Consider the following 14,252-nt stretch of genomic DNA (forward strand, 5'->3'; position numbering starts at 1 on the left):
TGGGTGGCCACATTTCCAAGCCTTTACTTTCTCATTTATGGTTTGGAAAATCATTCAAGAGAAAAAGTTGAAGTGAATGTGGTGCTCACCTGAATATGCCTTCCTTGTCTCAAGAGTTTTAACTCCTTGAGTTTTCCCTACCTTGGCTTGAATCTGATATCTTCAAACAAGATGACTTGTACAATCCTGAAAGTTTTATATTTGATCTTGGTTGGAGTGTTAGTTTTGTATAAACTGCTCCATCATGAAGAATAAGTCTCCTTTCAGTTATTTTAGAATTTAATTTTCTATTGATCTTTTTAATAGGAATGTAGTAGACTATTATGGTACAATATACCTTGTACATAAATACATTGTACAGTTTACAAATGTAAATACACTGTATAGTTTATAAATCAAATATTTCAGTGCCCATTTTCTTCTCCCATAAAAGAAGCTATTTTTCCATTTCTTATTGAATGTGTGTATACTTGCTTCTAAGTGGCCACTGAATTTCATAAGTGAGTAATTTTTAATTCTGTCTGCCTTCCTAATGTTTTCCATTAATAAAATAAGCCTATATTGATCACAATAATGCTGAAAACATGTCTCTGTATCTATCTATCTATAAAACTATCTAACTATTCCCCATATTTCTCCTTATATCTTTATTGGAAGGCAAATACACTAGAAACTGGTTTAGTGATTTAAATATTTGGATTCATAAAAGAAAATGACTAAGATAAACTTCTAAAAGTCTACTATTTCATTATAAATAGTAAATCATTGCTAGGATATTGCCAGCTTCATCCTCCTAAAATAGTTATGTTGTACCTTTGCCTGAGAATTGCATACTCCAATTATGCACGATATTATTGTATATGTTTGTGTCATATCTTTACTATCATCAACAACTTTAAATTTGATAATATTATTTCAAACCACAATACTGACTAATATTTTGTTAAAGGTACTATTTATTTTTGATGTCAAAAGTCAATTAAAAACTAAGAGAAGAAGCAATGGAAGTATATTATTGAAAATTTCAAATGTAAATTCACTTTGCTTTAAAGCACATACGATCCAGATAGTTTCTGTATTTAGGGCCAGACTCTGGACAACCTCAAATTTGTATACAACTGACCTAAAAGAATGATATTTGTACCAACAACTTCATGCTTCATGGTGTTTGGAGAGAAAAGAAAAGCATGATCAATTCTCTTTGATCACATATTGAGCACTGAAGGCTTCCTTCAAAGGAGTTCTTTGTCCTCATGTGGAAAAGGTTAGGGAGAGAAAGAAGGGAAGAAAGAGCTCTGCTCTCCCTTAGCATAGGGTCTGTGAAAGTAGCTCAGTGAGGCAGAAAGCTTGATTTCAAACTATGATACAGTTCTTCAAACAGACAACAATGAAAAGGTGAATTTCAAAGCTCTTTTCAAAAAAGTAGATTGAAAAAACAAACACTGGAGAGCCAGGTCAAATTAAAGGTTCTATCCAGAAAAAACAGCAAATATGGACACATAAAAAAAATTCCTGCATTAAATTAGTTGTATTAAATGAGTAATCTACTCATGTTGATTTCTTTTTGTAGTAATGCTACCAAATATCTATATATATATATGAGACAAATAAATAGATATCTATTAAATAAATATATATATTTCCAAATGTATGTGTATATATATATGATATGCATATATTTATTAAAAATATATATTTACACATATATTCCAAAGCATGAAAATCTAATATACAAATTAGAAAAAAAAAATCTTTTTTTAAATAAACTAGAGAGGCCCATGGTCCTGATACAACCTACAGTTGTATCATGCTTGTTTGTGTATTTTATTATATGTAAATGAATGTGTGTGTACATGCTTATTTGTGTATTTTCTTATACATGCACATATAAGACGCATATAATATATATGCCTATATACGTGCATGCATATCTTTCTATATTTTATTATGTATGCATACATAAGACAGTGAAATTTTATAAATACATATCAAATATCTGGCAAATACAATTGGAAATGAATTCTAAGTCAGCTTGATTTGGAAGATAAGAAATAGTTTTAGATCATACTGGATTTATCAATATAGATATATTTTCAAAAACACGTAAGTCATTCTAGTTCAAAGAGTTGTCGATAGGTCAAATTATTAAGCAGTTGATTTACTGATAATTGAAAAGTGAATTCAGTGCTGGTCCACACCAAGCTAAATGGAGATACCAGAATAATTTTTTTATTAATTTAATAGAAGCAATCGAAAGAGATAGAGAGGAAGAATTGTCAACATGGATATTTTGTATAATTCATGCATTCACCCTAAAGCAATATTTCCCAATACCAACATCTCTGAACAGTAGTGACCGTTCTCTGAAGGCAGCAGATGCTGGTAGTGAGATGTCACAGTTCAAATAGAATTTCTGATTTCAATGGGGAAAAGACACACATAATATATATGTCTATATACATGCATGCATATCTTTCCATATTTTATTATGTATGCATACATAAGAGTGTATGTTTGCCAGAAGCAAAGTGAACATGTGGAGAGCAGGACCAGAGAGATAATGAACATATTTTGAGCCATCAGGGTCTTTTGTGACAATGAACTGACTATGTTCTTTCTGGGACCAAAATATATGGGTGATTAGAAAGATCATATTTAATATGTAGTGCCTTGATCTTTGATAATTATTAATTATTAACTTCATAGGAAAAAGAAGAAAAGCATTTGTTCATGTTTGTATGTATCTACTTCTGGATGTTTTGTTCTGTTCCACTGATCTATATATTTGTCTCTGACAATGCTATACTGTCTTAGTTAATCTACCTCTATTGAAAGTCTCAAAATTGGGTAGAGTGCAATACTAGTGGTCAGTAAGAGGGAGGGGTAAAGGGTATGGGATGTATCGAGTGTACTTTTTTCTTTTTATTTCTTTTTCTGGAATAATGCAAATGTTATAAAAATGATCATGGTGATGAATACACAAATATGTGATGATACTGTGAACTATTGATTGTATACTTTGGATTCTATGGTGTGTGAATATATCTCAATAAAATTATGTCAAAAATTTAAGTGAAAAATAAGCATTTGCTAATGCAAAAAAAAAAAAAAATGTAGTGCCTCAAAATCTAACCTGCAAAAGGAAATTTTTATGCGATGACAAGAAACTATGGCTCTTCATGCTTCCTGTGGTGGTTTGAAGCTGTATGCACCCAAGAAAAACATGCAGAGACACCACCATGTGGCAAGCCAAGGTTCACTGGCAGCCGGTCCCAGAACACCAGTCTTTGGGAAGAAAGCATCACCTTGATAATGCCTTGATTTGCAATTTTTCCCAGCTTCAAACCATGAGCAAATAAATTCCCACTCTTTAACCAGACCTGTTTCTTGGAATTTGAGCAATCTAGGAAACAAAATGACTCTTAGAATTGAGTCTGTGCATATACACAGCGACACTGATAACAATACTCTTACTCCAAAGGGAGAAGGGACCCTGTAAAAAACATCACACATATATACTGTAAGTTTGTTTCTCACCCTTCCCTAAAGGTGTCATGATCACTTCCCATGAAAATTATATGCAATTAGGGAAATAACTGAACTTTTGGTGATTGTTGGAAACCTCCTTTAAGTTAATAATCCTTGGGAACCACAATGCCATTGTGATGGAATTTTGAGGCTATACCTCATGGCAATTAGTAGTTAATTCATTAGTTTTTGAGTATATTATCTATATTTATAAACAAATATTTATTGAGTTCTTTGTGTCAAGCATTGTTTTAGGCACTGAAGATGCACTGGTTAATTGAAACAGAGTCTACCATCATGAATCTTGACAATGGTTAATTTTATGTGTTAACTTGGCTAGGTTATTGTATCTAGCTGTATGATCAAATACCAGCTTAGTTGCAGCTGTGGAGATATTTCATCAATTGGATTAGCATCCCCAATCAGTTGACTTTAAGTAAAGGAGATTACCATCAGTAATGTGGATGGACCTCATCCAATCAGTTGGAAATCTTAAGAAATGAGGGTTCCGGGGATTAGAAGGAATTCTGCCTCAACAGTACACCATCTGTCCTTCATGAGCCTCCAGCCTAAGGAATTCAGACTCAGACTTCAACATCACCCTTACTAGAATTTCTAGCCTCCACCTAGCCAATGGAATTCAGACCTGCCAAGCCCCAAAATTATGTGAGCCATTTCTTTGTAATAAAACTCATTACATATATCCTGTTGCTTCTTTTTCTCTTGAGAACCCTGACGATATAGTGGGGGAGGTAGGCAATAAACAAATGAGTATATTTTACAGTGAGGTTGTTATACATATCATGAGGAAACTGTAAGGCTATATTTACAGAGATTTTTGTTGATGGATATTTAGATAGAGTGAGGCAGGTACTTCAGGAGAAGGTGACATTCAAGAAGAAACCTGAATGAAGTGAAAAACAAGATATGTGAATGTGTGGGGAAAGGATATCATAGACAGAGGGAAGAGTAATAACCTATACACTGAGGAAGGAGCATTCTTGATCTATATACTATGAAAGGAAAGGAAAGAAAAAGACCAGTGTTAACTGAAGAGTAAAGAATTTCATAGTGATATAAACTGTAACTAGAGAGAATGAGATAATGTAGGCCTTGTTGGCCTTGGTAAGGGTTTTACTCGTATTCTCAGTGTGATGGAAATTTTCAAAGAAGAGTTTTTTAGGATTTTAATTATTTAATTTTGCTATCTTGAAGGGAAACGGTTCAAGTGTGACATAAGTAATAGTGGGGGAACTAGATATATGCCTATGGCAATAATCCAAGATAGTGATAATGTTTTGGTAAGGGTGGCAGGAGTTCAGTGGTGATAAGTGATTAAAATATGGAAATATTTAAAAAGCAAAGCCAGCAGAGATTTCTGAAAGGTGAGAGTTAAACATTTCAGGAAATTAAAGCTGTGTTTAAAAGCTCACTCCTAAATATTAAGCCTAAAAAATAGAAAATATGGAGTTGTCTTTATCTGTAACTGAGATATAGAAGGAGCAAGTTGAAGAGATTTGTTATGAGGTTCATGAATTGTACCTGGAACATGTAAAGTTACACATGCTTATTAGACATGCAAATAAAAATATTGGCTGGGGAACTGACAATGCAAGTATGTATTTAAGAGTTTGAGAGTCATTAGTCTATCATTGATACTGAAAACTAAACCACTAGATGAAATCACCTAGGTAATGTGTAAATACAAATTAGATGAGGTCCTAGTATGGAATCTTGTCTCTCTGCAATATTTTGAAGTCATGAAAAGTTTAAGCATTCAAAAAAGAAGACTGAGAGAAGTGTGGTATCCTAGAAGCTGAGTGTTTTGGTTTGAATTATAGTCCCTAAAAAGACATGTTCAAGTCCTAATCCCCAGACCTGTGAATGAAATCTTGTTTGGAAATGAGGTCTTGAAGATGTCTTTAGTTAAGAGGAGCCCAAATTGGATTAGGCTTGACCCTAATCCAACATAATGATGTCTTATAAGGGGACAATTGGACAAATTCAGACAGAGAAAGGAGAGGATGCTATGTGATGACTGAGGAAGAGAGAAAAGCCCAAGGATTGCCAGAAAGCCATCTGAAGCTAGGAAAAGGAAAGGCAGGATGCTTCCCTACAGATTTTGCACTTTTAGCCTCCAGAACTGTGAGATAATAAATTTCTGTTAAGACATCTAGTTTGTGGGTCTTTGTAACAGCAGTGCTAGCAAACTAAGACACTAAGTAACGAAAGTATTTCAAGAAAGAGAATTTATAAAACTCTGTCAAATGTTACTTGAAAGTTGGATAATATGAAGACAAAGATCTAATCATTTGGAACCATGAAGGTAATTGATGATCTTGAAAAGAATGTGTTCATTGAAGTACAGGTAAAAGGACTGATAGGAGTATTTCTAAGAAATAGTATGCAGCAAGCATGTGAACACAGAAAGTATACAACACAGTTGTCAAAGGGTTTACTGTTAAAGGAAATAGAACATCGTGTAGTAGCTAGAGAATGATGGAAGGTAGAATGAAGGATTTTATAATGAGAAATATTACAGCATGCATGTATGATGGTAATAATCCATTAGAATGGGATAAATTGAGGAAGCAGGACAGGGGGAGAATAACTGAAGGAATACAGAAAAACCAATCAGGGCAAAGGAGAAACATTTGACTTTAGATATGTGCAAACACCTTTTATCCATTGCAGTAGAAGGAAAGGCATAACTAATGTCTGGAGCAGCAAGGATTTTGGTAGATTTGATGATAAAAAGTAATTTCTACTATTCTGTCAATTAAATAATAATTTAAGGCCATCATCTAACCATGAAGAGGGAGACAAGATATAGGGGAATTTGTAAAGTTATTTTGTGGGAGAGTGGAGAGAGAATTGGTTGGCTCTTGATGGGCTGTGCTGAGGGTTCACCTGGGATATGTGATAATATAAACACAGGAATACCAATCAGGTTGAATTGTGTGCTTTTCTTTAAATACCCATAGCTGTTAAGATGCAAGCTTGAAGAAAATGAAGATTGGACTTAATGATGGTTGATGTTTTTCCAAGAGAATATGACAAAAGGAGACAAGTTAAAGTGAATTGTACATTTAATCATGGCGGTGATGATCACAGACTATAGTATGTGTAAGGAGGGAATGAAGAAGTGGTAGACTTAATGGATTAGCATTTCAGGTTGGGTAGAAAACCACTGGAGTGAGTGTTTTAGAGGAAAAAGTTGGTTAATAAAATAAGGAGATTTTATTTAGAGAATGGAATATTTGAATTTGAGACATGCATGTTTCCAATTTTCCACTTCTTAACTTTTTGCCATGGATATAATTTTACTTGTACATATTAAAAATTCCATATTAAATTGCTATTATTTTTGTCTAAGTGTTCAATTATCTTTTAAAGAAAGTTAAATAATAAGGAAAAAAATCATATATTCACCCATGCAATTACCATTTCTTTTGCTCTTCATTCCTTTGTGGAGACCTATGAATCCATATTTCCATTTGGTATCACTTTCCTTGTTCTTGAAAGACTTCTAACAGTTCTTTAGTGTGAGTCAGTTGGATTACTTCAACTTTTGAATGTCTGAATTTGTATGAATTGTTTCAGCTTTTGAATATCTCAAAATGTCTTAATTTGCCTTTGTATTTGAAAGATACTGTCTCTGAATAAGTAATTTTCATGACTTTTTTCAGTATTTTAAAGAAGTTGCTTCAGTGTCTTCTCACTTGAATTGTTTCTCACAAGCAATCTGATGTCATGTTTATTTATGTGTTTTCCTCTATATGCAATGTGTCTTTTCTCTTTGGCAATTTTAAGACTTTCTCGTCATTTGAGCAATTTAATTATGTTGCTTCTTCATGTTTTTGTGCTTTACTTTGATTGAGCTTCCTGTATCTCTAAGTTTATAATTTCATTTTTTTCTCTTTCAACTTTAAAGATACTGCTTTCATTAATTATTACTATAAGCAAGTGACTTTAAGCGGTCTTCTTCTATTGATTTTCAAACTCATTTAAAGATGGACCTTTCATCTGCATTTCAAAAGTAATAGTTTCCTTAACCTATGCTTTTCAGTATTTTCATATATTTATTTTTTTTTTAATTATGAGTCCTAATTGTTGGAACCACCCATTATCTTTCACCATCCAGCTGGAATGCATCAGAGGTTTTTTTTAATTATTATTATTTATTTTATTTATATCAGTGTCATTTATAGTCCAGTCAAGTTCTCTTGTCTGGCATTATTTATATAGCTATGCTGTACTGAAAGATAGTTTTCTCATTGCAAGCCTAGCTCAAGCTATATGGAAGAGAATTTATTTTTTGATAGCTATATATTCTCCATAATCACCATAAATGTATAAAAAATCTTGCACCTACAGTATGTTATTCCTGTGGCTCTTCCTAATTTTCTCTCTTCCTCCTATCTCAACCTATAGTAATACCATTTGTATTGTCTAACATTATTTCTATAACATTACAGGGAAATACAATCTTAAAATAGATATGAAAAGAGAAGTCCTGATGTGAATGTGGATGGTAAGACTATGAATCAGAGAGTAATGCTTATTTAGTAAGAGATGGTCCCCTTCTCTTTAATCAATTAAGTATTTGTGCCCCTAAAGTAAATCCATAGTTTCAGTGATAAAGGATTATAGTCACCTTGTATATAGTTTTAAGCTTCCACTAATATTCCTCAAGATCTTTTCCCTGAATTAATAAATAAAAATTTATTCTGGAGCTTTATCAACACATCTAGTTCCTTGTATTATGGGAAATTTGCATATTTTATTTGCATATTTTTTGATGTGAACTCAAGCACTATCTAAAACCAAAATGTCATAGAATAAAACTTTCATTTCTCAACACCACCATACATCTTACCAAAGCTAGATATTCTAGCTGAATGGTTAGATTCCCCAATTCTCCTGAGGAACTGACAGTAAAACCTTTAATATTGCCTTACACTCCAAAGGAGGCAGAGTGGAAAAAAGAAAAGCAATCTAGTAACTAGAGAATCAATTCCTAGGGAAAAATCTCCAGCTTGAAAGCCAGAAATATGTCCATGTTTTGCATATTGAAGATTTATATATTGTTCCTTAAGATTGTATTGAACAAAAATTTAAAATATGTTTTATTCTCCAGGGTGACATCAGCAGCTTTGCTAAAATATAAAATGACAAGGGTACTTAGTTCCACCCCAAAAGACAGTCAAAAGAAATACTTGCTGTTTCTCTTGACACAGTTAATAGTCAAATATTTGCCAGTAAAAGCTTGGCAGTATCTTAAACCACAGAATTTTACTATAAATTCATTCTCATATATTTCCTTTTTGTTTTTGTTTAAACAAATTGGTAGGAAATATTATAAAATATTGTTTTATGATGAAAATGGGTAATTAAAGAACTATTCTCTTTTTTTCTCTTTTCTGGAAGAGTTTTAGTATAAGAAAAGAGAAGAAACTTGTCTAAATTGTCTCAGTATTCCAAGTGTGTCTGTTGAAAATTTGATCTGCATTACAGTTTGAAGCAAGCACAAATGTATGCTACTTCTTTCATTCCCGAACAAGTCTGCTCCCCCAGATCCTCATACCTACCCCCAAAGCTAACACATATATCATTCTTCTAAATATATGGTAACACAGTGATGGTAGCCACATTTTTTTTTAACTAAACATCATATCATTAGTTCCTCTGGAAGGCAAATGTGTCCATGTTGTGATTGTTGCTAAGGATATTGACAGTTTTATTTTTTTACTTAGGTAGGTCCTGTATTACTGACCAATTTCTAAGGTGTAATTTAGTCTATCACATATTCTCTTTTTAATGTATATGCCCCCAAATCAAGCATCCCATATTCTCTTTTGAGGGAAAAATAATTCATTAATATATAAAAGTGCAATTGCGATGGTCCAAGTGGCTTATGTTTAAAAAAAAAAAAGTGAAATGTATAAAATAACCTAACATTCATATATTAAATCACATCAGTAGAGATATTTTCTGTTAAAAATGTATCATTAAATAAATAAAAATCCATTAAATGGAAAAACAAGTTCTTAAGGTATATGGTAAGTTGAATTATGTAGTCCAATTTAGATAAGTTCTTTAACTTAATCCACATCCCTGTGGACATGGACCCATTTTAACATAGGATGTTTGAAGATTCTAGTTTTACTGAGGTGTGGCTAACTGAATGAGGGTGGGCCTTAGTCCAGATTACTGGAGTTATTTATAAACAGAAGAAATTCAGACACACAGAGAAAGCCAGAAAGAGGAGCTAGAAGCTGGAAGTCAATGGATCACAGAAGACAACAGAGAAGACATTGCCATGTGATGAGAGACAGGAATACAAGCCAAGGAACCCCAAGGATTGCCAGCCACCTGCCCCAGACTGTTAGACATTGGGGTGAAGCATTACCTGGCTGAAACCTCAGTTTTGTGCTTCACTTAGCCTCAGAGCAGTGAGCAAATAAATTTCTGTTGTTTAAGCCATCTCATTGTGTGGTATTTGTTGTAGCAGCCTAGCAAACTGACATGGTCTTTTCCTAGTTATTCTAGTTGCTGCCCTTATGATAAACTTGAATGCTTTCTTTGTCTTTCAGAACTCATCAGGAACATTTTTTTTTGTTGTTGTTCCTTTTCCTTTCTTTCAATGTCAGGACAAATTTCTCTCTTTTTATGAAGACTTCTCAAATAATTTTAATAATAGCTCTTACCTCTTGAGTACTCATTAATATAATGTAAGTATAACTGTGATATATTGCCTCTAATCTTGTTAATGATTCTTTTATTTAGGCATTATTAGCCTATTTTTATATAAGAATATTAAAGCATAAAGCAATTGAATTTCTTGCTAAAATTCATACAACATAATATGTATCAATTTCTATTCTGGTCTTAATTCTCTTCTAGCTTCTAGGACATTATTTGATTACATGTTTCAATCCATTTAGTAAATTCTGAGCTCCCTTGAATGCATAAAATATATCTTATTTAAACCATGATCATGTTTTGATTAGAGCTTGAAACTCAGTATATGTTTAACATATATGTTGAATTAATAGAAAGAATATGAAATATATTTAAAAACCTGAGTCTTTTAAAACCAGAGTGACTTTCTCACTGTAAAAATATCTTAAAATATTTTATACACATTGTTTTAGTTTTCTAGACTGCTCAAGCAAATACCATGAAAAGGGTCAGGTTAAAAAAATGAGTATTTATTTGTTCATGGTAAAAGAAAGTCCAAATCAAGGTGACTTCAAAGCAATGCTTTCTTCCCAAAGACTGGCATTCTGGGGCTGGCTGCTGGCAAACCTTGGTCTTTAACTTGTAACATGCCAAGGCACATGGCGCTGCTTCTTGGCCTCTCTGTTCCCTTCTGGGTTCCACTGAATTTCAGCTTCTTGTTTCCCTGACTTTCACTGATTCTATCTGAATTTCAGGACTCCAGTAAAAGCGTTAAGACCCATGATGATTGGGTTGGGCCACAATTTAACTGAGGTAACCTTATCAAAAGGTCCTACTTACAATGGGTTCACCTCCATAAGAATGGATTAGATTTAAGAATATTTACTGGGGCATGTGCATCTTCAAACCACCACAGACATCAAGTTAATGCCAATTATTTTATCATTTATAAATATTTTCACATTTTGCAATGTGTTAAGTTTAGTTTTGTGAATATAGGAACCAATTGAAATAGACAAAAAAAAAAAAAACTTCTATTATATTGAATAAAAACCTAGAAACCTCAAACTGCCATGTATCCAGTTGGAAGGCAAATTAATGCAGAGTGCTTTGAAGAAACTTCAGAAAAACATACAGGATAATCCTATGATTACAATAGTACAGCTGCCTCAAAAACTGTTTGTAGAATTAAAATTTTAAGGGTGTTTAGTAGATAAAAAGTGCTGAGATGGGAAATATACATTTCTTAAATCCTATTGAGAAATGACACCACACCTCAGGGGAAAATTCAGATTAACACTTTTTACTCTTTCTGATAGCTAGAGCCCATCTTGCCTCTAATTCCTCTAATTCTTTGGTTCTTGTTCAGTTCTGGCTGAATATAACAACAATTCCTTCAAGCCACTGCAAAAATACTTTTTAAATTTTAGAATGGTATAAGAAAATATGGTAAGAATAGAGAAACAGTAATATATATTGCTCAGCCCCTGCTTTCAAGGAATTGCCAATCTTGGGTAGAAAAGGCAAATATATGCAAAATAATTAATAGCAATGAAAGTTGGTATATGTTATAATATTAAAATGAGGGATACTGTTATATACAAATATCTATAATAAAGAAAAAAATCAGAGTGTTCAGGGTACTTTTGATTTTTAATTAACAGAGTAGTCACTGTTCATGGTTTATTTGGTTATTTTAGATGGTATGATGCTTTGATAGTTGGTTGCATTGTTTACAGGTAGCTCTTTCTTTTTGCATTACATGGCACTACTTTGATATGTTTTATACACCAAATAAAATCCTTTAGAACATGTGGACACACGGAAAGTTCCCTGGCTGGATAACGTATACAGGGAGGCCGCTCCCAAACTCTGGAAGCCTGAAGGTGGGCACCAGGCTGGGAAAAGGCCAAAAGCTTTGCATGCCTGAAGGCAGGCAGCAATTTAGATAAGGGCTCTTACTGGGCTCCTTCCGTGCTCCTGTCTCCTGCCCCTGCTGCTTCCTGTCTAGCCCCAAAGAAATTGTCCCTTGAGATTAAAGACATGTAAACACACCTTATGGCTTGAGAAAAAATGTACCCTCCCTGAAATTCCTGAAAACAGTCACATAGGAAACTACCTTGTATGCTATAAAAACCTGTAGAAATGAGTAGAATAAAACTTTCTTTTGCAGGAACACAGAGGAAGGAGTGGGCTCCCTTCTTTCACAAGAACAGTTATGCACAAGACATGCAATGTAGGTTATACGTGTTTGTAGTCCATGATATGATTGACTGGGGGAAAGAATTTTGTCTGTGTATGTTGGGTGAAGGAACTACAAGAACTGTAACACACAGTAAACACACTTTCTTCTGGTTTGAAAAGCAACTATAGCATATGCAACACTGACACTAGTGCCTCAGAAGTGAACTATTTATTCTAACCAGTTTGGGAATACACAAGATAAGTACCATCTCCAGCATCAGGGTATATAGCTTTAGGATTTTTTGAACCACTTCTAAATTTGTGAAATTGACGTTTTTCCTAGGTCATCTTAATATCACTGCTTTAATCACAGAACAGATAAAAAGGAAAAAATTCACAACATCGAAGTAAAATCCTGTTGTAGCCTAAACAGTGGTGTAACATTAGAAGACTTTAAAATTGCTGTTCTTTTTGGAACCCACAAAGTGTATATGCACTCTTCTTCAAATGGGCCTCTTCTTCAGGAGTCAGAGTCACCTGGACAACATATGAGATTCTATTCTGTCCCAAGATGCAAGGAACACTAAGAATGACATCATCTTTTATTCCATAGAGACCTTTAATCATGGTGGAAATTGGATGTACTCGCCAAAGATTCTTCATTATACTTTCTTCCAAGTCTGCCACAGATGCCCAAAGGCCCAAGAAGTGTAGCCTTTCAGTTTGATTATCTTATAAGCACTGTCAACCTCCTGATTGTGCACCTCTTTCCACTTTTCCTTATCTCCATCAGTGACTAAATCAGGGTGCAGATTTTTCAGGGTGATGCTAGCAACATTTACTCCACTTCATACAGGCACACTATAGTCCCTAGGCTCTTCTAGGACCCAATCATGAGAGCTTAATGGATGAACTCCCAGCCTCTTCTCCATTAGGTAACTGAACCCGGGATTAATCCAGCAACTACTTCCAGTAACAGAGTTTTTGGGAAAGCCCCTTATTTTCCAACCCACATAGGTCAAGATATATACTGAATTGGAAACAACAAGCAACTTACAGTTCAGGCTGTACTTTACAACATTAGGAATGATGAATTGAAAGATGTCCATGTTCTGCAGGACTAAATTAAGATGGCTTTCTCCCCCTTGCTGACATGCACCAGTTGTGCAAATAACCAGTTGGAGTTTACAGTAGCATTGTAGTCTTTTCCAGAGACAATTTTTGGTGTTCTAAGGAAAAGTCTTCCTTGTTGGAGATCCATCATCTCTCCCTTCAATGTGTCTTCTATGGAATCAAAAAGAACAAGTTCATCTGCCAATGCCTTCATTAAGATATTGATGGCGCAGGTCAAGCGAATAGCACTAGCACCCAAAACTGTAATCTTATTCTGAGGGGACTTTCTCCTTAAGAAGATTCTGGATTAGCTGATCCTTGAGAGTCACCATTTTAGACTTGGAATGGAAAGGAAACAGGACCAGACATCCAGCAGCACAGAGGCGTGCGGTTGTTAGATTCAGACTTGGCAGTTCCAGCTCCCAGACCAGTGCTTTTTGTTTTGTATACAGTCCAGATCTTACTAAGTATTGAGAAATAGGTACAGTTTTGAACATTTTTTATGACTACAGAGAACATAAAGAAGATATTCTGATTCTGTGTACATGCATGTGTATGGTGGGCATGTATGTTTTTCCTTTTTGGTTACAAATTATTTTTATTGTGATTCTGATGGAGTCTTGTAATTGCTGAAATGATGAACCATATTTTATGTCTTTGTTGTTTTGATGCAGTAAAACTTATCCTAGAGGTTGAGTCTCAAGTTTACTGAATTATACTTGGAATGTTAACTAGTAAACCAG

General features: G+C 34.0%; 1 pseudogene; it reads right to left on the reverse strand.

Moving 5' to 3' along the window:
• Positions 1–12,849: 12,849 nt before the first annotated feature.
• LOC119530949 lies at positions 12,850–13,856 on the reverse strand (annotated as a pseudogene).
• Positions 13,857–14,252: the final 396 nt, after the last annotated feature.

Source organism: Choloepus didactylus, chromosome 1 (genome assembly GCF_015220235.1).
Source record: "Choloepus didactylus isolate mChoDid1 chromosome 1, mChoDid1.pri, whole genome shotgun sequence".
In the NCBI taxonomy this organism is placed as follows: Eukaryota; Metazoa; Chordata; class Mammalia; order Pilosa; family Megalonychidae; genus Choloepus; species Choloepus didactylus.